This window comes from Aythya ferina (genome assembly GCF_964211825.1).
Source record: "Aythya ferina genome assembly, chromosome: 7".
NCBI classification, from domain to species: Eukaryota; Metazoa; Chordata; class Aves; order Anseriformes; family Anatidae; genus Aythya; species Aythya ferina.
Genome location: NC_140302.1, coordinates 3,664,003 through 3,690,584, shown reverse-complemented (window position 1 = coordinate 3,690,584; position 26,582 = coordinate 3,664,003). Strand labels below are relative to the sequence as shown.

Here is a 26,582-nt window from a genome sequence, read left to right as displayed (position 1 = left end):
GAGAACCTCTTAGCTTTGAAAATCCCAACGCCTGACTACAAATTACAAGGCTTGTTTTGCCAAAATTGGCAGTTATTAAAGTGATATAAAACAGTATAAATGATACTAGACTTCTAGAGAGGATTGTCAGCCACTGGAGTTACTGATCACTATTACTGACTTGTGACAAGCAGCAGCTGCCACAGCTGGAGATTATGCAGAGGCACGTTGGAAGCTAAGACCACGTAGCATGGGGAGCAGTAAGAGGTCTCACAGAATAGGATGCGTGCATAGGCTGGTCAGTGGTCACAAAAAAAATAATAGCGTTTTCATCAGGCAGTCAAATGAGTACACATTCACCTCCTGGACTTCCTACATTTTGGCAGCATGTTCTCCTAACTACTCTACTTATACCAAATGCTCCTATGGACGTGCTCCATGAGAGGACTGAGGCAGGCAACAACTGATACGCTGGTCTTCCATAAAGCTGTGCTCTTGCCCACAGCCTGATTAATGCACCAGGCAGATCCCACAGGAACTGGTAACAAACCTTGAAAATTGCCTGAAAACAAACAACTATTCCTAGGTGGCTGTCTGACAACATGAACATGTACATAAGACAACATTACCAGCGATACAAGAGTCTCTGAGAGCACCAGTCTCTAAGAACAGCAAAATGCTTTTTCTGACCATTCCTGAGAGCTTTTGCTTCACCTTCGGTGAAGTGTCCTTTCCTACCACACTTCATGCAGGGCAGAGGGGGGAAGCAGAACCAACATTATCCAGTCTGCTCCCTTCTCATGACTCATTTCACGTTCTCTTTTCCTTCACATTACTGCCAGATGAAATAAAAACTCTGATGTCAGTCTTCAGTGAAATCTTTGTAACTCATAACAGAGAAAGTATTACTTGTAGATTAAAACAAACAAAAAACAACAACAAAAACTTCTTCTTTAGCAGGAAAGATGACAGTGAGATGCACTGAGGCTGTCCTTCAGTGACACAGCTTGAACATCAATATTAGAACAATGCAGATATTCCTCCACTGCCTATGCATGGCTAATCACAGTAGATTCCTTAGTTCTGTATTGAGTCTGCCAGAAATCCCTGTCTTAGCCTTCAGGCAGATTCAGATTTCCAGGGACATCCAAGTGGAATCAGCATGAGCAAATGTGACCAAAGTGTTATTTCTGTTTAGGGATTCTGATTAGGGATTCATCTGATTGTTTATGGGGCTGAAAAGATTAAAGATACAGGTTTATCTAGCACAGAATAATCAAAACTAATTCAAAATATTTTCCACTTGACATAGCGGCACCTTTTTCATTCTACTTTACCCAAGCAACAACTCAAAACTACAAATGAACCAACTTTAGAACTCCTAACTGGTAAAAATACATGCAGCATATTGCAGAAATCAACCACCATGAATTTACACTGCAGTTCACATACTTGTTTTTGTTTTTGTTTTTTTTGCTTGAAGAATTAGCCTTGTACCATGGAATTTCTTAAACATAGTAAGTGCCCAATCTAACCTCACTGTATGATTATGTTTGACTTGATATCATTTGCTGTCCTACAATTGGCAGGCAAACTTAAAGCCTGTTTAGGCTTTGATTAGAGCATCACGGATGGTATGAAAGAAGTGGATCACACACAGCATGCCAGATCAGATTGAGGTGTTAACTCTGCAGGTACACTGATACAGCATGGCAATAATGGAAGCACAGCCTGCTTTTCAGCCCCTCTTGCAGCTCTTCTGCCTTGACTTGGTTCTTGGAAGAGACGGTTGCTTTTTTTGTGGACACATCACTGCAGACACATCTGCTGATTACGTAAAGAGCCTTAAAACTGGCTGTAGACTACACCACGGTACTGACAGGTACAGCTTTGCTAAATGTGCTAACATTTTACCAGGTATATTGCAGAGGTGACTAATGATTTCTTGCAACTTGCTGATGCTTCCTTAGCCACACAATTAGCTCACCCAGCTGCTTTTATAGAAAATGATGGGATCCTGCTGGGCACTAGTAAGGAGCTGGCAGAATGTCTGTTCTATTATGCACTGTTCTTGAGCAGCTTAATTCATGGGGGTGTTTTAGGTCAGTGCCACTTAGAGACACAAAGGAAACTGTCAACAGCTTTTACTTGGGATTTTGCAAGAATCGGTTTTCATTTAGGAGATTTGTCTTCTACAGGTTATAATGATATTCCCTCCTACCCGCTCACATCCTCACCCCAGCCTCTATCTACTACTTGGTTATGATGATAAATATCACAAACCTAGAAACATGAAGTGACTGATTTTTTTATTAGATTGCAACCAGCATATATGAACTATATTCTCATGCAAAACTTTCTGTTGGCACATCAGAGTGCGCTTATTTTGACAGGAATTTAAATTCATTTTTGATGGCTGGGTAATTTAAAGACCACAGGGAAGTATACAATACATCATGTCCAAAAAATGGACATTTTCAGAGCCTGGTGTAAGCATAAGCTTCTGCAGCTGTGTTTTAATTGAAAGTTTTTAAAAGGTTAACTGTCATCCTGGACTGTAAATAATATAAATGAAACAAAACGTTCATGTAGCCAACATCTAATTTATTTACAACAAACAGAGGGCTACATCCAGCTGGAATTTTCTTCCTTCCCTTGGCTAGCTTGGTAAAATACGATTTCAAGGGTTTTATTTTTTTTCTTGGAATGGAACTACTGAAAATTGTTTTGAAAAAAAAAAAGCGGCTCATAGAACCAGCTGGGTCTAATGGCTAGGACACTAAGACTGAATGTCAAAAGAATGGCTTATTAGAAATGCCTCTCCTTTCCCCAGAAGAATTCTGCAAGCTCTCAGGTGAACCAGCAGGTATATCTTTTAAACTGCACCTATGCAGACTTTGGCTACACTACAAAATAAAGTGAATACTGTATGACATAGTAGGGCAAACTTCTAAAACTTGAATCTAATTATGCCACACTGCTAGTACCAGAAAACAGAAGGATGCCTATCAGATGACATGGAGTATCAGTCAGTTTTTGGAAAAGTTTTTTATAAAATAATTCTGAACAATTAGTAGAGATGGTTACATGCTGACTCTGATTAATGCCCAGAAATAAAAAATATAAATAAAAAAAATGTAAACCAATATCTATTATTTCATACCTGCTGCTTTAGTTCCAGCCAGTTATCAGAAGGCAGAGGATAAACAGGTCCTTTCCTCAAAGTTGCACTGTCCTGTCCCTGTCAAGAGAGAAATGCGCATATGTATTAAATAGTATTCAAGTTTCATCTAATTTCTGCAAACATTATGGCATTGCACTCCCTTACTAACACTGCATTCCTTCTTATCTCCAAAGAGCTTGCTATCAGACTGGTAATGAAGATAATCAACCTGGTATTCCTGGAAGAAGGAACGATCAAACGTTTTAGTGAACTTTTGTGAAGGAAAAGAACTATTAGCAGTACGTTAAAGCTGCATTGACAACAAACTGCTGTATTTAAGACTTTTTCATGAATGTGTACCAGGGGTTAAACCTGCACATTCGTGCCAAGTATTTCATTGAACATGCGTACATATACATACATACATACATGTGTGTGTGTGTGTATGTATACATATATATATATATATATATATATATGTATATATATATATAGGCTCTTACAAGGTAACCAGGAAAGCAAACTATAACAGAAGCCATGCTGGCCACAGTCCTCAGGAATAAAGATGACAATAGCTATGTTCAAATAGCTCATTCTGCATTTCGCATTCCTCAGAATTGGCCTCACAAGCTGAATCCCAACATTGTCAGAAATACTTTTTCTGTCTTGTGCAGTCCAGCAAAGGAGGAGATGTATCCAAAGTAACATGCCAGGTACTTCTGGCAGAAAATGGCCACTCAGTGCCCATGCAGTCAGACTGCTATGAATATCTCCATCACTAATATGATTAAAATGAGAATGCTGTAAAAAGAAAAGAGAAAAAATTTTTGTTCAGTGTAGAGCTGAATAAATATCAGCCATCTGTTTGTACTGAAGATTTCCTATCAGTTTAGAGACAAGCTACTCACTGGCAGTACGTTCAACAATTTGGTAAGTCCTATAAATGTTCTTCCTTTATGCTTTATGACTCCACTGAAGAAATAAAGGGTGCTGGGATGCTGATGGCAACGGTCAAACATTTTTGCATTCAAGGCTCCTGCAGAAGCTTTGTCATTTCTCAACATTAGCAAGAGTGCATGGGTAGGTCCAATGGGAGTTTCTCCCAAGGTCCCTACAAGCCGCAACTCAACTCTTACACAACTAATGTGCTATATCCAGCATAGCACTTGTGAAGAAGGAAAGCAATGTTTCTTAGTTGATCTGAATTTGTATCAGCTTTTTAAGAGTCCTCCACGTCTTGCAGTTCTTGCTCTGTTGCTAAGGAACTAATGATGGGACCAGACAAAAGTGCTCTCTGTGCAGTATCTACTCAATACAGCAGAGTACTGATGCCTCTGTGGAATACATATTTATAAACTATAGTGATTACCTGGCTGCAATTTGGTTTGCATTATGCTTAGATTATTAGACATGCTGCACCTCTGTATCAAACCACTGTCTTGTATTTTGTATAGAGTTTGTATAGTCTTTGGGTTTGAAACCTCATTTTTGTTCCAGATTTGTACAGCATCTGCAACAGCAACCTCATCAGTCAAATACACAGTAATATAATGACAGTATCAACATCCATTTTCTGATATCGAATACGTGAGTACTGCCTAGAAGACTAGATTCTACAATGTGTTTTTATTTTCATTTGATCCTCAACAGAGAATAAAGCTGTCTGGATTTCGGGCCCATTGTAATACTAAGATCAAAGAGGGTACACGAGAAAGTCTATTTAGGGATCTCCTCATTTATTGGAAACTGAACAGAACACAGTAACATTGCAGTTTGTCCAGCAGTTACATTTTTCTTATGTATCAGCTTCCAAGATAGACATAGGTTGTTTAAACAGGTCAGTGAAAGCATAAACTGAAGTTTCACTAGGGAAAAGAATCAAATAGAGTAAGATGTTGTTACGAAGACTAGCAGTGTTTATTTCTGATGTTGCATTAATAAAGATCCCTGCTGTAATGGGCTAGGGAACAGAAAACACTAATTTCAGTCTCTACTCTTTTCTGCTATGCTCTCCCTTGATATGGAGCACTCATTTTCTACTTCTGTCCTTGCAACGTTCCTCTCAATTTTATTGTTACAGCACACAATCTCAAAACCTTCTACTTTATGTGCTAGATAACCTTCTACATCGTTAAAATGTATTTAAATACTTTGCAAATATACAAGAAACATTAAAATAACGATGTCTTTTGCCCAACATGAGATACGGCATGCACTAACAAGCACACACAAGCAGTATCAAAAAGCCCGATGGCTGAATTTACTGTTAAAACCACCATGAAGAGATCTGTCATTCCTATAAAAGAAAGCAGAGACATACTGCGTAGCATACATATCAAAAGAATCCAAGAAAGAGAAAACAGTTTATGAAAAAGTTATTACGAAGTTATATATTACTAAACCAGTAAAGAAAGTTTCAAAGCAATTTGTAGAAGCATCTAGAAATATAATACACTTTTCTTTTTGGGTGTAGTTCATCTGGGGAAATAAGACAACTTCAAATTTCTTTTGCAGGCAATGCTGGTACTGGTGTTACACTCTAAGTATCTTCAATACTTGAAAAAAAAACCTTTAAAGTAATCCATTACTACTGTAATTTTATCTAGAAACAAATGCTAATCACAAATACAAATAGAAATCTTAGCCATTCAGACTGGCACTGTAAAAGTAAATATTAGTTTTGTTTAAACAATAGCCACTCATGAACCTGCATGTGGTTTGGTTTGGATTTTTTTGAACAAACACCTGAGAACTCTGAAGTCCTTAAAAATACTATTTCCTTTTTCTATAGATATTAAAAAAAAAAAATCAAAAAAAGCTTTACAGTGGACAAAAATGTAGAATTCCGCCATCCATAGCGCCTTCTTCTATTTTCATAGCTCTCTCCTATTTTTACTCTACTTCTGTTTTTACTGTTATCTTTGTAAGAAGACTACTACTGCTAACCAACAACAAACTGCTATGGTTCAGCACAAGGAGGCAATGGAAAGAACTACTTGTTTGTTGTCATTAACATTTTTGTTTGCTTTTTTTTAAGCTGAGGAGAACAGGTGGCCCCATCTATTTTCTATTCTAAAGCCAGATCACTTTCTCTCTTAAGATCTCCTCATATCATCTCTGAAAACAGGGGAACCTAGATGCATGGTTCTGTCCATTTCCAGCGGGTCCCATGCAAGCAGGCAGGATGCACCCAGCAGCTCTGAGAACATGTGCCCTGAAGCACAGGCTTATCCAACTGGATGAGGAAGAAGAAAATACATACAGGGTTTTTGCTCTCCAGAAAGTAGATATTCCCACATTAGAACAATGGTTTAGGCAAATCTGATCCTTTTTTATCCTATTTTAAATGGCTCTTTAAAATACATCATATAGTACTCACCCTGATTTCGCAAATTCTGTGTTTCCATCTTTGACAGAGCAAAGAGACTGGCATAACCTGCATAAAACATTCACAGCATGCCCAGGAATGAGCTTTCTGTTATAATGCTAGAGATGGTACATGTTCATGAAAAAAGCTATCAGCTCAAAGATGGGATAATGGCAATGATGGAAGAAAGCTGCTTCTTTTATGTGTCAAGAATGTGAGGCTCAAGTTTGCCTCCGATTCCCCTGAATTTTAATTTCACATCGAACTTCCCGTTATCTTTTTATTTCTAAAAAAGACAATCTACAGATGGAGAGGGTTGGGAACAGAATGATGAAGTGTAATTAGCAGACAACGCACTGCTTTACAGACCAGGATAGGTTTATCCTTCTTAGAATCTGTATGTTGCTGAAGGAAACCATTTATAATCCTAACTGCTAACTTGTGCTTTCAGGAGACTGCCTTTACCTACGCAGCCCTTTCTGCATCTCATTGTGGAAACACATACATAGAGGAGACACCCAGAGCTCTGCAACAAGCAATTCAGAATCTGCTTGTGCAAATAAAGCGCTTTCAAACCGCTTGCAATAAGAGCTCAGAACGCTATTGTTACAAATATGATTATACATTGATACCTCCTTGCAAATTCACATAAGGGGTAGATCCATAATCAAAAACTGACAAAATAAGTAGGCTATTAGAGTAATTTCTATCTAAAGGCATTTTAGAATAAATCTAATGCTATTGCCATTTGGAGTGCCAAATAACTGCAAGAGGAGTGCCACTGGAAAGACATTTCTTCTTTTTCTATTGTATCAGCTATTCAAAAATACATACATTTGGTTAAGTAAATCTCTCTTCCTAATCGTGCATCAAGAACTAATGCATGCTCCTTTGTGAGCTCTGTGCAGTTTGTCTGGAATACTAGAAATACTCAGGTCAATCTAATAGCCTTATAATTAATGGGCATATTTTTTCTCCAAAAAAAGAGAGAACTGTTTTGCATACAGGTATCTGAATATGTGTTATTTTTTAATAATTTCCTTCCCTGCTCCCCTCCCCCGCCAAGCACTGTCCAGTTTGTTTTTTAATATGGAGCCACAGAAGCCTGAATTGTATTTGATGAACTGGACAGATTTGCAGGTTTTGTACTTGTCTGTGATAATTTTATCTGAGCTTATGCACACGGCTCAGCACAATTTTACATCAGGAGAATGTTTAAGAGAGTATTTCTTCAAAGTTTATAAGCTATTTAATAGCACATTAATACCTTAGACTTCCTGGGTTTTTTTTTGTTTTTTTTTTTTTTCTGAAACTCCACCGAAATTTGTTTCTGATTCTCTGTTTGCTATTATCAAACAAGGATTCCCTTTCAATATATTCCACTTAACGTTCACCTGTGTGCAATACTGTCCTACACCTGGTCACCCCTGCACCATCTCATGGTCCCCTTCTGATATTCTACTCCTATTTTTTGTTGTTACTTTTTGTGTGTTTGTTTACTATGGCTTAATATAATGCTGCAAATTTAGCTGGTGCAGCCTTTTTTCAACTCCATGATGGGTTCAGAGTCTTATATCCTTTATCATCTGATTTTTTTTCTTTTATTTTTGTTTTGAAATTTTATTTCAATATTTTCTCTCTCATTTGTGATTTGATGATTAGTGTTTACATCTATCTTAAATTACATTAACACTGAAAGCAATTCACAATACTATAAAACTTGTACATTTTAAAATTCACATAGAATGTTTTTTGTTATATCTCTGTGTTTTTTTTTTTAATGTGATCAGTATTTACTTATTAATAAATCCTTCTCACACTACAATACCTGGTTCTTTTAACACTTACCTTTACACCTACTGCAGGTCTTCTGTTGTCATTCTTTCTTATAAATCCACTACTAAAATGAAGACAGGGCAATTTACGTACACTAGAAAGAAATCTTGGTGCTACAAATACTTTTGTAATACTGAGAAGAGATTTCATAGTTTATTCTCCGTGTTTATCAATATGGTTCTCTAATAGTCATTACTTGGAAGGTATATATGGTGCTAAGTGTTTGTATACAATATTTTATGATTTCTAAGTCTTCTGGTTATGATTAAAAAGTCTTAAATCCCTGAAATATGCAGTTAAATGCTGTATAAATTTTGACAACTGCACTTTTAAATTAGCTGGAACATCGCTGTTACTTCCCTGAACAAAATGGGAGGCTTCGGGAAGAAATGTTTCTGCACAGGAGTGCTCTAATTGTCACTCTGCAATGCTCTGCTTTTCAATACGGAAGCGTAATAGCTGATCATATTCCATGTCCATGGTAACAATTACTGTCTGTAGTGGGGGAGGGTAGGGGGGTGTTTTTCATTTTAAATATGCATGAAAATCTCCCATTTTCAATGCCATATTCAGGTTTCCAGTTAGAACTTTTTACTACCACTTGAATATCCAAAAAACTGAAAAATAGTGGCTAGTTATGTTAACACGATCAACTGAAAATGGGTTTCTGTTTTTTTTTTTTTTAATTATTATAATCATTATTTGTGGCTAATCTCCCCCCTAAAATAATTTCACAACCACGAAAGCATACCAAAACACTAAAAATACATTGAAATATAAATTTCATCCCATATTATCCAGTTCTTCCCTTGGACAACTCACAAACAACCCTAGCACACTAGACTATCTGCTATTCATTGCACTATCCATGCCTTGCCAACAAGCCACTATGCCCATTTTATCTCAGCCTTTCAATAATTATGACTGAACACATCTGAACTGAATTCCATTCTCTCTTCCTATCCCAGATTCCATTATATTCTGATTCCGGCCACAGTTGTTTGTCTAAATCTCTCTACATTTTCCCCAGTCTTTTCCCGGAGGTCGTATGTTGGTGGAAAGTTCCCATAGAGATTACACCATCAGGAACTATTTATCCTCATGCTGCACCATCTCTTTTGTGATGATTTACACTTTACTTTCTAGAAGAATTGCAATGCAGTGCTCATTTAGGGATCAACCAACTACCTCTGTGAATCAATGCCACAAGACAGCATAATGACCTTCATTCCATAGCTGCCTCCTGGGGAAAAAAATTATCCCAGTGCCTATATTTTTACCACATAGCTGACACTGAGTCATGGTGTAAATGCAGATCAAATTTGAAAAAATAAAAAATAAAAAATAAAACCATCTAAGTTAGAATAACCTCAGAACATCTGGATGGTGAGTACAATCTGAATACAGGAAAGGTGAGGAGGGGCATACAGGAGAAGTGGGGAGGGTCTTTTTATCAAGGAGTGTCATAGGACATACATCACAGGACATATATCATAGGACAAATAATAACAGTTTTCATCTAGAAGATGGTAGGTTTAGATGAGGTATTAGGAAGAAGTTCTTCACTTTGAGGGTGGTGAGGCATTGGCACAAGCTGCCCAGAGAAGCTGTGGCTGCCCCATCCCTGGAGGTGCTCAAGGCTGGAGGGGCTTTGGGCAGCCTGGGCTGGTGGGAGGTCTCCCTGTCCATAGCAGGGGGGTGGAATTGAATGAGCCTTAAGGTCCCTGCAAGCCAAAACGTTCTGTGATTTTATTGAAAAGAAAAAAAAGAAAAAAAAGAAAAAAAAAAAAAAAAAAGAAAAAAAAAAGGAATGTGCAGAGATGAAACATTTCATTTTATGATTTATTCTCAAGTGCCATGCTGACAGAAGGAGATGCAGTTTTGAGGAATGACATAGAAAAGCCCTTGGAGGTAAGTGCATTGTCCTCAAACAATCAGAAATATGTGTAGACAGATGCTAAAGAGAAAATGGCATGTAAAAGATCTAGCCAGCATGTGGGTCATTTTCACCATCAAACTGAGCATATTTCTGGATTCTCTACCTAAGAGCACAAACAAGAAAGCACAGAAAAAATAAGCTTGTTTGTTTTATAAGCGTATCTTTCTACTGTAAACAACCCTAGTTCCTTATAGTAAATTCAGATTCATTCCTGTGTTAGGTTTCATAGAGGAAAACATCGCCTCCATTAAGCTTTTGGGTAGTTCACTTTCCAGTCCATTTTTCCTTTAATTTAACTGCCAGGTTGTGTTTCTCTGTATAGTAGTTCCTTCAAAAACTAACTCCACTCTTCCCTGTAATCCTCGGAAAAATACATGGATAACAAATCACTGAAGTGTTCGCAAATCAGATTATGGCCTTAACATCTGAAAAAGAATATGTCTACAAGGACGGAGAAACAGCAGAAATGCTACTATCCCTAATGGCACAAGAATGAGAATTAGTAGAACAGTTTTCATACGTATTGAGTGGGACATGAGAAAACCTTATATATAACCACAGGAGAACAGAGAGCATATCTGATTCAAGTGAGCAAGGAAGCTAGATTTCCTGAAAGAAGAAATGATTAATTGGAACGTCATAATGAGAAAAAATGGAGGAAGACCCTCTTCCCTCTATAAGAGGTTGTGCTTTCTATAATCTCTAAACCAAGTCAGAAAATTACATGTATGCAACTAGCTGTGGCAGCAGTAGAATTTAGTCTTACTATTAAAATTATCATGAGAGCCAATCTTAAGATCGAGATCGAGAGTGAAAATACCTCAAGGTCCAGCTTTATCCCTCAGTAACTTTCTAACAAAACAGTGAGCATCGTACAGCATTATGAAATGAAGAAATATGTACTTTGCTCAGAATAGAGGGAAGATTTATAGGAACTTCAGGTCAGATTCTTATCTCAGGTCAAATAAATTTACAGTAACTCATAGAGTTATTCAGGTGTAACCAGATAAGCTTACAGGTATAGATACTTGATACATGAGACATTTTCAGCCTTGCTGAGTGATGTTAACAGTTATGAACTTATCTAAGGCTTGATAATCTGGTGAAACTTCCATTAGCTTCAGTGACAGTTTGCCCAGTGAGACTGAAGAATGATTGCCAGTTTTGGCACAGTTCTTCACACTTCCTAGATATCCCCAGTAGTCATGACAGTAGATGCGCAAGCAGAGTTGAGAAACAATTTATCATCTGCCAATCCAGCTATCAAATCTCTATCTTTGCCCTGGCAATGGTCATGCATTGTATATACTAAGATCTGTTCCACAGCAAAAACCGGAAGCGTGGGAGCAAGTGTAAACATACTGAATGTAGTTTAAAAAAAGTAATCTGGGACCAAAGCAGCACAGATGCTCTTCCATATCATAACTAACACATTTGAGATGTATTTTCATTTAAATTGCACAGGTGCACAGTATTTGTTCTGTTGCAGATTTCAGAAAGTTTAATTCATCTTATTACAGATCAGCTATCATACTACTTGCATTAGTAACTCATAACTGGCTACATTTAGTAGAGAATTAGAGTCCAAACCTTCTTCCTTATGGAAATACCAGAAATGGTACTTCTTCCTCTAAATATCCCAGGCACTTTAAGAAGCACCTAAAAGCAATTATCATTTAATGATGAAATAAGCATAAAAAAGAGTAATTATTCTCTTCTAAATACTATCAGGAATACAGATCTGCAGTGCTGTGCAAAAATGACTGGCATGAGTTTCGTGTTTATAGAAAACAGACGTATTGCACATATTTCTTCTCTCTATAGGAACACAGCCTCTTCTGTATCCAAAATTTAAAACATGCCTTTGACTATGAGGTACCAGTCTGCATCCTCAATTTAAATCCACATATAAAGGGAAAGAAAAACCAACAGCCTGAATCACTGCCTGATGGAAACCTAGTGGATCTTTCACAATTCCATGTAGTTTCTCCTCCTCTCCAGGAGATGTATTTAAAAATATACAGGCAAGATGTAGTCTTACTGTTTCTACTGTTCTTGAAATTCATAATCTGCATTATACAGAAAGCATGAATAGACTGTTATAGCACTTCAGCTCAAAAATAAATTAACTGCTCTGCACCCTTGGTTTTCTGTCTCCAAGGTTACCAGTTGTGTTTTTCATGAATGCTGGTGTTTACTTCCTGCACTTCATTCTTGTTTACTTGTTTTGTGTACATAAAAAGAGAGAGATTGAAAGAATACACATTACAGATAGTTGCCATTTACAAATGGGGACAGGAGGTTATGTGCCAGAGACAAATTTGCCAAGTATCTTCCTTCTCAGCACAATCTGTGACAAAGGCTCAGAAAGCTCCATGGCACATGGCAGCTGATGTTCATGACTCTAATTAAAGTCCTGGATCACAAAACCCTGCCGATGCCAGTTTTTCACACAGAACCTGGTGGCACAAAAGTGGTAAAAAATGCTTAGGGGAAGCAAAAAGGAAAGGAAGATTCTCATGATTAGAAAAATATTAAATCCACAAATAAAGCAGTGCCATAAAGAACAACATTTGGCACCAAGCGAGTTGCAGAGTAGCCATCTAATTTTGCAAGATCCCTGGGGCTTTTCCCATCTTCCTGATAGGCTGGCAGAATATCTTGCAAGTAAAATCTTAGCCTCATGACTGAAACTACTTGGGGCCATCAAAAAGATGTTGCTCTGAGAATTCAGAACATGATAAAAGAAGTTAGCATTCACATTGATAAAAAAAAAAAAAGCCACTATAGAAACAGAAAAAAAAAAACTTTAGATCCACAGAAATCTTTTACAGTAACAGCTTCAGACTTCAGCATCTTTGAAGCAGATAGGCAAGCAAGCACACACTATGCCTGTGTTTGGGGCCAAAGCTACAACTAATAAGGCCTGCAATTCCACCTATTTCAACTGAACCACAGTGTGTTACTTCTTTGTTTTTGGTTTTGGGTTTGTTTTTTTTTTTAATACCTTCTGAGGGTCTTGCCATTTGGCAGAAGGAACGAAGACCACACAAAGGTGACAGGTTTCAAATCCTCGGGGTATGCCCATCCATTCATGAAAGCATCCTGTAAGACAAGATGAGCATTTGAAATAGATGCTCGAGTCAAAAGAGGGTGACTTCCAAAAATGCTATAAATACCAAGTCTGCTGTCTGTATTTTTAATTTATTATCCATCAGATTTATCACGCAGAGCAACTGAGCAAATGTAAGACTACAATCATTAGGTTCCCACATGCACCGAAAAACAGGGAAGGTAACTAAAGAGTCATTTCTTGCTAAACTGAACTTGCTTTATGCTTCTATTTCCTCACATATTTTCAACTTGGTACTCAGAACCTCTTTTGGTGGATCCCATCTGTTTTTAAATTTGAAAGTGCTCTCAAGTGACTTTGAGAAGCTATAAAGCACACATGTAAATAAAACAGCACAAAACGATGTGCATGTGCACTTTAGATACGTGCCACTTCAGGCAGTGAAGCGGTCTTGGGAGTCTGTTTTTTTTTCCCACCACACTCAAGCGATAGGAGGACTGGCACATGCCAGGGCTCCAAATGAGTTGGTTACTGGATATAAAGAAGAGCCCTTCTGAGGTGGGAAAGCCAGCGGAGGAACAGCTTGTCACTTGCCTGTGACTCCAAACTGTCATACCCTGCCGTGGCAGGTGTCTGAAATCCCTAACTGATCCTTTCAAAGAAGGAAGAGTGTTACCATGCTGAAAGTTTGTATTTGCCTTAATCTTCACTCTGAAGCATACCAAATAAAGGATGTGAGAACTGTCCTTTACCTATTATAGAATGTTTTTTCAAAATCTGATACCATAAATTCTACGTATTTTATCAACTACATCAAGCATCAGACAAAAGAAGAGTAGAAATCTGACATGGCTATTCTTTTGAAGAAAGAAAAATGACAAAGATGGAGAAATTTGGGGGGAAATATTACCACAGAATTCCATTCTTTGCAAAGTACAGAGGAAGGGTCTGGATATAGTACCTTTCTTACTCTGTCTTAAGACATATGCAAAATACATTATAACCACTCCGTACACAGAGAACGGATGTACAACAATAGTGCTAAGGCCTCCTCAAACTAATCCATCCCAGTTGATCTGCTATATTTAAGCTAAGCAGTTTCTTTTCAAAATTCTTTCCTTCCTACCATGTGCATTAGTTCTTGCAGATACTCGTTACCATAGTAATAAATCAGGCTGTGAAAGAACAACTAAGAGCTATAAAACAACACTAACTAAAAAAAAGCAAATTCAGGTAGTTATTTTTTGTTGAATATTTATCAACTTTTATGGGTTTAGTAAGCATTTTATTTAAATGTATATCTGGGAAAACCAAAAGGCTTTCAAATCTATATGCGTATCTAACCAACTGTAATTGCATGATCATTTTAAAAACATTTGAGCCTGTCTCAGAAAGGCAATAAAGCATGTACACAACTCAAAGCACCTCCAAGTGGCTTTCATTAACTTAAACGTGCTTGAGAAATACATATACGCTCACATACTTCACTGATTTAAAATCAGAGGTAACTTTGATTTAAAGGGGAAAAAAATGAATATATTCTCCTTTCATTAACATTCTAAATTTGGTGTACAAAGATTTTTTTTAAATGCTTTGTGGCTCTATATTGAATATAGAAGTCTTCTGTTCATAGGCCTGCAATGCACCTTCAGCTTTTTGTCCACAGTAATTGTGTTTCATGCTAAGCTTTACTGTTTCTTTCCTGCCATTTCTAGTCTCACATGCTACAGTACACACATCCAGGGCTATGCAGTGCTCATCGATACCTAAAGAGAACAATTGCAGTTAAGCCTAACAGGTTCCCTACAAATACAGTTTTACTTGGTATGAAATTAGCATGACAAAAATTTCCTTTAGGGAAAATGAAAAACAGAAAAAGAACAAGAATATGACTGGTATCCCTGAGAGGTACATAATGTCTCTCACACCTGCTTTATCGTAGTGTTTTGGCAACTGTGAGCTTTCTGAACCTAAGATAATCACAAAATACCTCATTCATCAGTGAAAGGTCACAGAACAGAACCAGGATGTTTCATGTCATTCTAGAATGTAGAGCTGTCATGAACCACTTTGTATAAAACTTCACATAAAACTTTGTATAAAACTATTTTAATGTGGAAACTGCTGTATTATAGGATGTTTGAACATCTCACAAAATGAGTAAAGTGAGTAATCACAGTTTTGTCTGACTGATCTCCGCTGTTCAGAACAGCGTTGCGTTGAGCTGGTTGGGATTCAGAATTGCTTCTCACCAATATGGTGGATTTCCAGCTTACCTAAAACACCTTCTCCTAATTGTCTCCTCATGGATTTCTCCTCCTCCACAGGCAACCTCAATAACCCATAGCTAATTCTCCAAGACCCACAAACTTGTTTAAATTATTGGTATTTCTATGTTGGACTTTACCAGAGGCTAAAAAAAAAAAAAAAAAAAAAAAAAAAAAAAGAAAAAAGGCCATAGAATGATACAGCACAGCAGAATCTATATTTCAAGCTGTTGGCATGCTCAGAATTTAGCAGGGTATGTATCATTTCTTCTGTTTACTCATTTATCCTGAATTCATGTAACACAGAATACATTTTCTGTTTCTCATCAACTGAATTCACTCCATACTGTACTGTTTTATCTGAAATTACATATGGTTATTAAAAATTAAATGAGCAGACAGGATAGGTTACTTATATTTTCTATTAGTATGCATGACTTCCTTTTAACATTATACACATACGCACAGATCGATAATTCAAAGTTATACCACACACAATGTATACTCTAAAAGCAGTAGGGACAGTTTTGGTGTTTTGTTGCTTGTTGTTGTTTTGTTTGTTTCAAACTCTGAGAAAAAACAGTTTCAAGTGAGAAACAAATGCAGAACAAATAATTCCAGACATTAAAATCCTCACACAAGGCAATGCCACTTCACAATGTTCCTGTTATGTTTAGATATCTAGTGATATTCATTTTGCATTATGGTTATTCCCTCAGAAATGTTCATTACGTATGAGATTGACTTTAGCAAGACAGGTTCACAAATGAATTAAGTGACTGCTTCTGTAACTGGCTGATCTTTAAGTAACTTTAATAATTTAACTCCCTTAACTTTTGTAATCATGCAGCTCATAATTCACTTCAAAATTTTATGCATCAAAACTTCCTTTCTTGCTCCTGGCACGGCTCAAAAACAATGTCCTTGCATGATGGAATAGGGTGCTTTACTATATCAGTTTGGGGACACATTCACAACAGAGGAAAATCAGTCTTCCAATATAGAGAATATATCACTGTCATCATTTCTCCCAAAGACACTAAGTGCAGATTTTAAAATGCAGTGCCTAAGAAATTATTCCAGACTCACTGTGCAAAGCTTTAGCCCTCTTCAAACACAAACAGCTATGCTTTACTTTTTATAAGCCATGAAATTACAGGTGTAAATATTGGCATTTCATAAAAGTAATTACTACACACAGCATGTTAGGAAATAATTGCACTGAATTATATAAAAAAGTGAGAAAATATGAAGAAGAAACAGTGACAACTATTTTGTAGAGAATATATTCATATATTACATAAAGAATTCATTTTAAAACATGGATGTAACTGTATTACGACTGTTACTGGAGTAAAGAATGGAATCTCTCTTCTACTTTGTACACCACTTGGAACAGATCTATTTATTAAACTCCCAAAAAATATATCAGTAAATTGCTGATGTTATGAAACTAAGTAATCCCGTGTCAGGAAACAAAGTCAACAGTGAACACACTATGCAAATAACATATCCATACAAATAATAAATGCTTTATTTTCTGCGCAAACAAGAAGTTGTAAAAATAAAATGTTTGCATTAAAGTAAAAATATTTTAATGTGGAAATTGCTGTATTATACATGTAGGATGTTTGAACATCTCACAAAATGAGTAAAGTGAGTAATCAGTTTTGTCTAACTGATCTCCGCTGTTCAGAACAGCATTGCATTATCTGCTATATCGAGAGAAAAATTAGTCCTATGAAGTCACATATTCATCATTAAGAAAGAGATAGAAACTAAAGGGCTAACCTTGGCTGGAGGAAGCACTGGCAGGAGCTTCTATTGGCGGCTTTCTCCCAAAATGCATGTGACTGAGTTTACATGTCCTCCAGTGCCCAGAGGTGTTCAGACATGCACGTTCACTGCCTCAGGGCACGGGCTGGATGTGCAGGTGTATGAGGGCAAGGTGATCTCAAGGAAATGACGATCACAGGACCACACTCTATATCCCAGTACAGCATCCTAACCATTCCAGCCTAGGCAGCTTATCTATAGCACTCTCATTCATGTTAATATTGCTTCAGTAAATAAATGTTTTCACATAGAAAAATGCCTGGGGCCACAATATCATTTCTGCTACAGGGCCAAAAATTCTGTTCTCCAGTGTTTTCCAGAGGAATGCCTACCCGTTATGCAAGATAAGCCCTGTCCTGACCCACAGAGCATTCAGCCACACTCTTAACAGTGCTTTGCTAGATACAGGTAGATGCTTAACTGGTCCCGCAGTTCATACCAACTAACTCAGTTATAGGTCATTATTAACTACTGGGAGAAGATAATAATACAGCTGAGTCTGGATCGGCTGAGTGGCATACGCTGGGAAGATAAGACACAACAGGATTAAGGTGGAGCAAGAAAGGTTCAGAATAGCTATAAGGAGATTTTTTTTCCCCATGAGTACAGCCCAGCACTGCTACAGATAGCCCAGAGAGGTTGTGCTATCTCCATCCTCAGAGGTTCTAAGGTTTGAGACTTGTAAAACCCTACGCAACCCAGTCCAGACCAAAAGCTGACTGCTTTATGCTGGAGGAAGGACTACAACCCTCCCCAAGTCCCTTCCAACCTGAACTATGCTGTGATCCTATCCTGCCTGCAATCTCTTGCAAACTAAAAAATCTGAAACGGGTAAGAGTATTTCATTAAATGACTCCAAGGTTACAAGAATAAGAATGTGTTCAGCTGCCTTCACAGGTATGAGAGAGAAAACTTCAGGCTGGATTTTCAGCAAGCAGAGCTGGCATGGCTACAGCTCTGACAGTGATTCTACATCTCAGAAGTGCTCAATACACTTCCACCTTCATGGAAAAATGTTTTAGATTTTGTAAACCATTGCTCCAGACACTTGTCTTGTGTCCACGTCCACATCTGTCTGCCAGCTAGGAAACTGTTCTCTGCAGAAGTCTCTAATTGTCAGTTTGCTGCAGAAAAAGAACCTTAAATCAGAACCATGCAGTATAAATTCCAAACTTAATGCTAATCTCAACACTATATAGAGTAGCAATGAACTTCCCAGTACATACATGTCAAAGAACACAAAGAATATTCTTTATACTGCAATGGAGCTTTATTCTAGCAAGCAAACAAAGCCTAAATACTGTAATTAAATGAGAGCTACATGGAACTGGAAACTGTAGTCTATTTAAACTTGGATTACTACATCACCACCTTCTTTCCATTGCACAAACATCCGTCATCTACCAGCTACTGTCTACTGTCTACAGCTACCAACTGTCTACTAAAAAGTATGCTCACTTATGTTCAAAAGAAGAATCAAAATTAAAATTTTTAAAGGGGAGAAACTTAAAAGACAACATGAATGCTTTGTACCAACTCTAGACAAACCGTAACTCTGATTTCTATCCCACTTCCAATAGCCAGCCAGAAATAAAGCCTGTGGTCTAAACAATGCATTTTTAATTGCAAGGTATTCAAATGTTTAAAACAGAAGACTCAAATTATGGTCAAATACTCCATTACTATCACTTATATCTTTATGATTATCTGAAGGGCTTCCTGCAGGGTTAGGAAAGCAGTTTCTTGCTCAAGTGACTATGGCTTGAGGGATTCTGACTGTGTAGCAATGACAGCACTGGAGCCTCTTGCAGCGATAGCTTTGGGTTCACATGGACACATTTTAGTCCCAGTTTGAATTTTCTTCTACTCTAGTGAAGATCTGTCAATAAATACTCATTATTAGTCACTTGGTGGTGGTTTTTTTTTTAAATATATTACTCTCTACCTAATCAGAGACTGAACAGAAGGACATAAATTTATTATGCCTAACGTTTACAAATTTTTTAATTAGAAATTTAAAGCTATTTTACCTACGTGAAATGTAGCTAAATGATGTTATACATCATAAATCAGCAAAGAGTTTCAGAAAGATAATTAACACCATTTAAGGATATACTTAACTTTGAGTTTAATAAATAAATATTTAAGAATAATTTATTACTGCAGCAGATTTTGTTGATTTAAACAAAAACCTGCAAGTCTGATCTGAAAAAACTGATGCCAATTTTTGACAACATCCCTTTAGCACATTCCAGGACATTTAGCCTAATGTTAAAAACATGCAGCCTTTAATTTCTTTAATTTCATTTTTCTAAAAAGCAAGTACAAAATTAGTCAAAAAAATATATATATATATCAATCAGTTGTGTAGGTGTTCAACAGGTTTGTAACCTAATGATAAACCTGTTTGTACCTTTTTCAAAAGTAAAGCTAGACTAGAGAGTACAGAGTGAGGTTAGCCTATATCACAATACAAGCAAAAGTGTTATTTTTCTTTCACTTGGAATTCCTTTGCTGGAAAACTGCATCAAGCAACTATGAATGAACTGAAGACAAGGGGGCAGGTAGCCACAGGATGTCTAGAAAAGCACAAAATAACAGAGATGGGAAGAATTCAAACTGTTTTGTTCCAAGATGGATATGGAACATAGTGGTATTGGTTTTGAAATAGGAATTCTTTATTAAAGTCTCACTACTGTACCTCACTTCACCATATTTCAAATTTCATTTTCTAGACATGAGTCTTTGAATACAGATAATATAATTACATATTTTAAAATACGTAAATTACATACACTTTTTATAATTTAACAGTGATGTCAAACGAAGTATGCTCTGAATGTTATAATCCAAATTTAGTAAAAGTTGTCCTGCACCAAGCGACAGGTTTTTATCAGCTATGTGAATCATCTTCATTACTTTCAAAAAAATCACAAAACTATGTGCTATTTGGAAGAACAAGGAAGCAATCTTCCTGTTGCCCTATAAAATTCCTATTGTTTTATGATGATAAGAAATTAATCTCTTCCCCTCTTTTTTTGCTACTTACAAGTTCCTATTTTTACACCTTTTTCTTATCTGTCTTATTGAACCAACTGCAGTAAAGAGTGAGGATTACATGAGAGAAAATAGAAACCTCTCTAAAGGTGAATGCAGCTTACCTGACAGGCTGAGTATGGGCAGAGACAACTGAATCATGCAATTATTAAAGTCATCACCAGCAGTCACAGACTGCATTGCCCAATAGAAGGGTCTGTAAAGATATTGATTACTTCTGGGACTGGAGTACCTCGTTGGTGCAGTTCACTGTAAAAATAATGTACCATAAGGAACACCTAGGCCTCAAGATTGAACTGTTAAAGATGGTAAGAAATTCCCTACTTGCTCAGATCTGCGGTACATCTAGATTTTGTGTTTCATTGAAATATTAGCAGCTAATGAACACATTTGTCTTTCTTCATTGATTCATATATGCCTACTCACTTCTTAGAAGCGAGTTATTTCATCAGGCATCTTTTAAGAGAATTACTCCAACTCAGAGCGTTCTATAGACAAAAATTTCTTAATGTGAAACCTTGGGGATAGAGTACCAACTCTAAGACAATTTAGGAAAGCTAATGCAGAATTTATACCTCAAAGAGAACAAGAAGATGTCAACAAAAGCAAGAAATGAGTGCCTGCAACCACCTGCTGTAAAAGATGCTTGTTATTCAAATCAAACTAGCACCTAGTGAAAAGGAAAAATCAGTACTGAATTATTCCACAAAAAATTTTCCTACTTAAAACGTTTCTTAATTTGGTCTTGAAGATATGGGTTGCTGAAATATTGAGAAAATTAAGAGCTTGTCATATAAATCCAAACTTCTGTGCCAACAGCATTTAATCATTGGAAACAGACAAACTGGTGAACTTAACCTATTGCAAGTATCACTGAGATGCCAATTCCTCATAACATCAGGGTTCATTAACGTAGGTGTTGGCCACACAAAACATCCATAAGATTTTTAAAATTCTTCCCCAAACATATAATGAATGGTAGAACTCGTCAGGCAGACGTGGTGCTTTCTGTGGCAGTAAGAGCCACGCTCTAGGCCATCATTCAAAAGGCAGCAATTTTAATGGCATCTGCAGTACCTAGAAACCTACCCATGCTTTTCTCAGTTGCCATTTAGGGGGATCACGCTCTTCTTGGAAGAAACCAACATCCCCAGGTGAGGGCTGCCTTCATGACTCCAGTTAGCTTTGCAGACACCAGCTAATTTAGGCATCCACCAAGAGGCCCACTGCTGAATAATGAATACTTTATATTGCATTTGGTCTGTACAAAAATTAACAGAGATCATAACTGTCTTGCTGAGCACAGTGTATTGAAGCTACAAATACCAACTGTATCAGCAGTTGGTATTTGTACCTGCCTTCTGAGGAATGTGTTCATCTCAGAGAAGGGAAAAGACACCTCAAGACTTTTATGAACATGTTCTCCACTCACAGACGAGCGTTGAAATGCATAGTAATTCCTTGCATTAATTTGTTCTTTCCTGTCCTATATATGTTTCACATACATTTCCAAATGCTTTGCCTCTCTAACTTTGAATACGCTGTGTATTTTTACTTAGAGAAATATTCCAACCAGGAGTTAATGTCACATACTTTCAAGTACCACACTTAATTTTTTATTTTTTATTTTAACTTTAGAGTGGTAACTTAGTAAAAGTCATAGTAAACTAGTATAAATGATTATTAGTCCTAAAACTGTGCTAAGGGCATTTTACATGTATTTCCTTGTATGTTTTCTTTGTCCAGGTCATTAAAAACAGATTGTTACATGCAATTTACCACTGACAACCCTTTCTGTGATCTTCATCTAGAGTGATAAAAAGATGGTTAGCTCTGAAGTCAACTTCAAGCCCCTGAAGGCCAACCATCCCCCTGTAAATCCTTCCAGAGAGGATTCAAAGGTCAATCTAAGCATGGAAACGTGCTGAACTTACAGATAGGAAAAAAAATCTACTCTTCCCATCTTATGTCCTCTCACCCCACACCCTAGGACTCTTTTTGCAATACATATTTTTCTACCTCCTGCATCCCTCCAGACAATCCCTAAAAGATAAGTCAAGTAGTAAACAGAGCAATCTGTGTAAGTGCTTGGTTTCACAAGATATGGATAACTTCAGCATCAGTTAAATGTTCCTATAAAAAGCAAAAAGCATTGTTCCTCTCCTTTATCAGCTTGCCTGAGGGTAACCTTTAGTTTAACTAGAATGGAAATAAAGATTATCCAGAGACAGACATTAATTCAATAAATAACATAAATGCTTCAGCATTCCCTAATGAAACTTCTTTCAATAAAGTTCTGACTGTTTCTGTGAAGTTCTTTCAGCCTAAAAATCATATGCACTACTCTGATAAACTGTTTTCTATCAAATCAGATTACACAACGGTATTTTGAAAATCCTAATGTGAGTACTGTAACCTCCGTTTTTGTTCATGTAGTTTGTGCAATAACCCTCACCTAGGCACTGGACCTTTACCTATCATTTAATCTTGAAACAGCTTCTGACACAAATGTCTATCTCTATGCTTCTATCAAGTATTACGAAAAGGAACTTTGAAAACGTGTTTTTTTCTTAATAGCATTTAACTGATTTCGAGTATAACATCTAAATTTGTTACAAGTTTTTACTGTGATTATTTTCTTCATAATCTCCATGTAAACTTGAATTGTAATGTCAGTAAGCAAGCTATTTACACTAAATTTGCATTATTATTACACAACACTGTTTCCTTAAATATGATTACTAGATGTTGTTAATGATCTTAATTATTAACCTACTTCATTTCAACGCAACCACTCTTGTACTTCCTAGAATTTTAAATCGCTAATCTTGGGTTTTATTCCCTGTGGGAAATCTACCATGATACGTGTCCCATCAGCGTATTTAAATCTACCCATGTTACAGTTTTATAAGCTCTGGCACATCAATGCAATGTTCTTTTAAATATTAACACATTTCATCCCTTGTTTACTACTAATAAAAACAGTCCTTATTTACTACTAATAAAAACTTTATTTCTAAGTTTTGATGCCATAACCTCCTACATGCACAGCAATGAGAGCCACAATGCTCCTCTGGACAAGTCCTATAGTTCTCTATAATAATTTAATATTTTTAATTTCTAAACCTAAATGAATTTTTGTTTTAAAATGTATTGAAATTTGAGATACTTATGTCTCTGAGTTAACTAGTTGATTAACAACTGAAAGAATTCAATCTAGTTGATTCTATAAAAAAAAAAATATGAACAATTGGCTTGGTTTTCCTTTCACAATTATTCCTACCATTCAACAATTTTGAAAACAAACCTTTCAAGCTCATTGCAGAACTGGCAATGGGCAACTGAAAACCTCAGAAGGATGTCCAGACTGACATGGGCCTGAATCAGAATATACCCTGGATCATTATACCGAACACCAGATTTTAAAAACAAAAGTCTTGATAAATAACACAGACTATACCCAAACCTTCTGGCATTTTCTGTGCTCTTGACAGAAGTTTAACATGATTTATTCGGGTAATGAGGCCAGTTCAATGTAAACAGCACCAACAGGCAAAAAACTAAACTATTTTTTAGTACAATTACTTTAATAATAACTTGGCAAAGACTTCTATTTCATGCTTCCCAGATGGCATTTTCATAGCATCTCAGTAGCCAAAAAACTACAGCTACCATTCACCCAGTGGCAGATGCCTTTTTTATACAATGACATACATGGCAAGAAATAAACATTCCTGATCCAGAAAGCTTCCCAGTGTAACTATGCTTCACTTGCATGTCATGTCACTATTTGCTATTAGATGCTTGCGGGGGCATTCAGATTCAGAAACGGATTGATGTCGGTGCTTACTGTATGTCAGACTGCCTGATGCAGTCTTGCACGCTGCCTGAAGGGCCATTTGTCCTCAGGCCTTTTCAAGTTTATTCCTGAGGACAGTTTATTACTCATTTCAATCTCATTTAACCATTTACCTCATTACTCACTTACCAAATTACCTCACTTAACGAGTTACATTTAACCAAACACAGTAGGAAAATCTAGGAAAGCACTGTCAGTTACAAGCCTACATCTCCGGGCAATATTGCCAGTGAAGCCCAGTGGATTTACAGAATCACAGAATCGTCTAGGTTGGAAGAGACCTCCAAGATCACCCAGTCCAACCTCTGACCTAACACTAACAAGTCCCCCACTAAACCATATCCCTAAGCTCTACATCTAAACCTCTTTTCAAGACCTCCAGGGATGGTGACTCCACCACTTCCCTGGGCAGCCTGTTCCAGTGCCTCACAACCCTTTCAGTAAAGAAGTTCTTCCTAACATCTAACCTAAAACTCCCCTGGCGCAACTTAAGCCCATTCCCCCTCGTCCTGTCACCAGGCACGTGGGAGAACAGACCAACACCCACCTCGCTACAGCCTCCTTTAAGGTATCTATAGAGAGCAATAAGGTCACCCCTGAGCCTCCTTTTCTCCAGGCTGAACAAGCCCAGCTCCCTCGGCCGCTCCTCGTAGGACTTGTTCTCCAGGCCCCTCACCAGCTTCGTCGCCCTTCTCTGGACTCGCTCAAGCACCTCGATGTCCTTCTTGTAGCGAGGGGCCCAAAACTGAACACAGTACTCGAGGTGCGGCCTCACCAGAGCCGAGTACAGGGGGACGATCACCTCCCTAGCCCTGCTGGTCACACCGTTCCTGATACAAGCCAGGATGCCGTTGGCCTTCTTGGCCACCTGAGCACACTGCTGGCTCATATTCAGCCGACTATCCACCATCACTCCCAGGTCCTTCTCTGCCTGGCAGCTCTCCAACCATTCCTCTCCCAGCCTGTAGCTCTGCTTGGGGTTATTGCGCCCCAGGTGCAGGACCCGGCACTTGGCCTTGTTGAACTTCATGCAGTTGACCTCAGCCCATCAGTGCAGCCTATCCAGATCCTCCTGCAGAGCTTTCCTACCCTTGAGCAGATCGACACACGCTCATAGCTTGGTGTCATCTGCAAACTTACTGAGGGTGCACTCGATCCCCTCGTCCAGATCATCAATGAAGATATTAAGGAGGACTGGCCCCAGTACTGACCCCTGGGGGACGCCACTAGTGACCGGGCTAGTGATTTAGGCCATACTTCTACCATTCCAGTGTATTTTCATTAGCACTCTGTACTGTAGCACTATGTGCTATAAAAGCCAAGAACCAAGCTCCCTTTAAAAAACTGTATTTCTCTGGAAAGCTTAGATGGCACGAGGCAACAAAGAGGAAGTCAAACAGAAGTACAACACATCACTGTACTGCTGCTCAGCACTGCGGACAGCACACCCAGAACTTCAGCAGCCTCAGCACAGTCAAGTTGCTTTATGGCCATCATCAAGGAGGGCAGCATAAGGAGCTCCTCCTGCGAGTGAGGAGTAGCAGGGCTGAATGGACAAAGAGAACATGGAGGCAGGGGTTGGCCTACAGGGTTCATCTCATTTAGTAATCATCATTTTGCGTGCAGGAGATTGATACCATATTAGTTGGGCTAAAAATGTAACTAAAGCAATGAAAACACCAAGAAATGTGTCTCGAGCAAACACTGCAACAGAAAACTGAGCTAAGCAGCAGTCTCCCGTCTGAGTGCTGGACAACCCCCAATTTGTTACAGACTTACAGAAAGCTTAAGAAATCCTTTCCCCTACAGTAGTAGGAGTTCAGCTGCAAAACCTCTGTGTCTATATACACTGCACAGCTATCATTTGTGTCCTGAAAGTGTGCTTTGGTTCAAGGACACAAAGAACATCAACAGTTTCCTTCCCGGGATGGGATCCCAGACTCATCATGGGTTCGGCACATCTCAGCTGCAGCCATGTTCTTCACTACTCCTACTCAAGGAGGAATCAAACAACATGAGCAGTACTCATCGCACCCCAAAGCACAACAAGGCCACTGCTTGTTTAAAATGAGAAGGGAAAGCAGGCTTGCACCACCGTTATGCAAGAAAAGTAAGCTTTGTGCCAAGATAGGAAAATTAGTATTTTTTGTCCCTAAGCTCCATTGCAGCCATAACAGGCACAGGAAAGTACAGCACAACTGACCTA

At 37.8% G+C, this 26,582-nt stretch overlaps 1 long non-coding RNA gene across 3 annotated transcripts in view; it reads right to left on the bottom strand.

Moving 5' to 3' along the window:
- LOC311440068 overlaps nt 1–26,582 on the bottom strand; it is a 599,898-nt gene that overhangs the window by 264,313 nt on the left and 309,003 nt on the right. For all 3 annotated transcript variants that reach the window (XR_014695191.1, XR_014695192.1, XR_014695193.1), the window contains one exon: nt 3,143–3,220. This is a non-coding gene — a long non-coding RNA (uncharacterized lncRNA). The remainder of the gene's footprint in view (nt 1–3,142; nt 3,221–26,582) is intronic.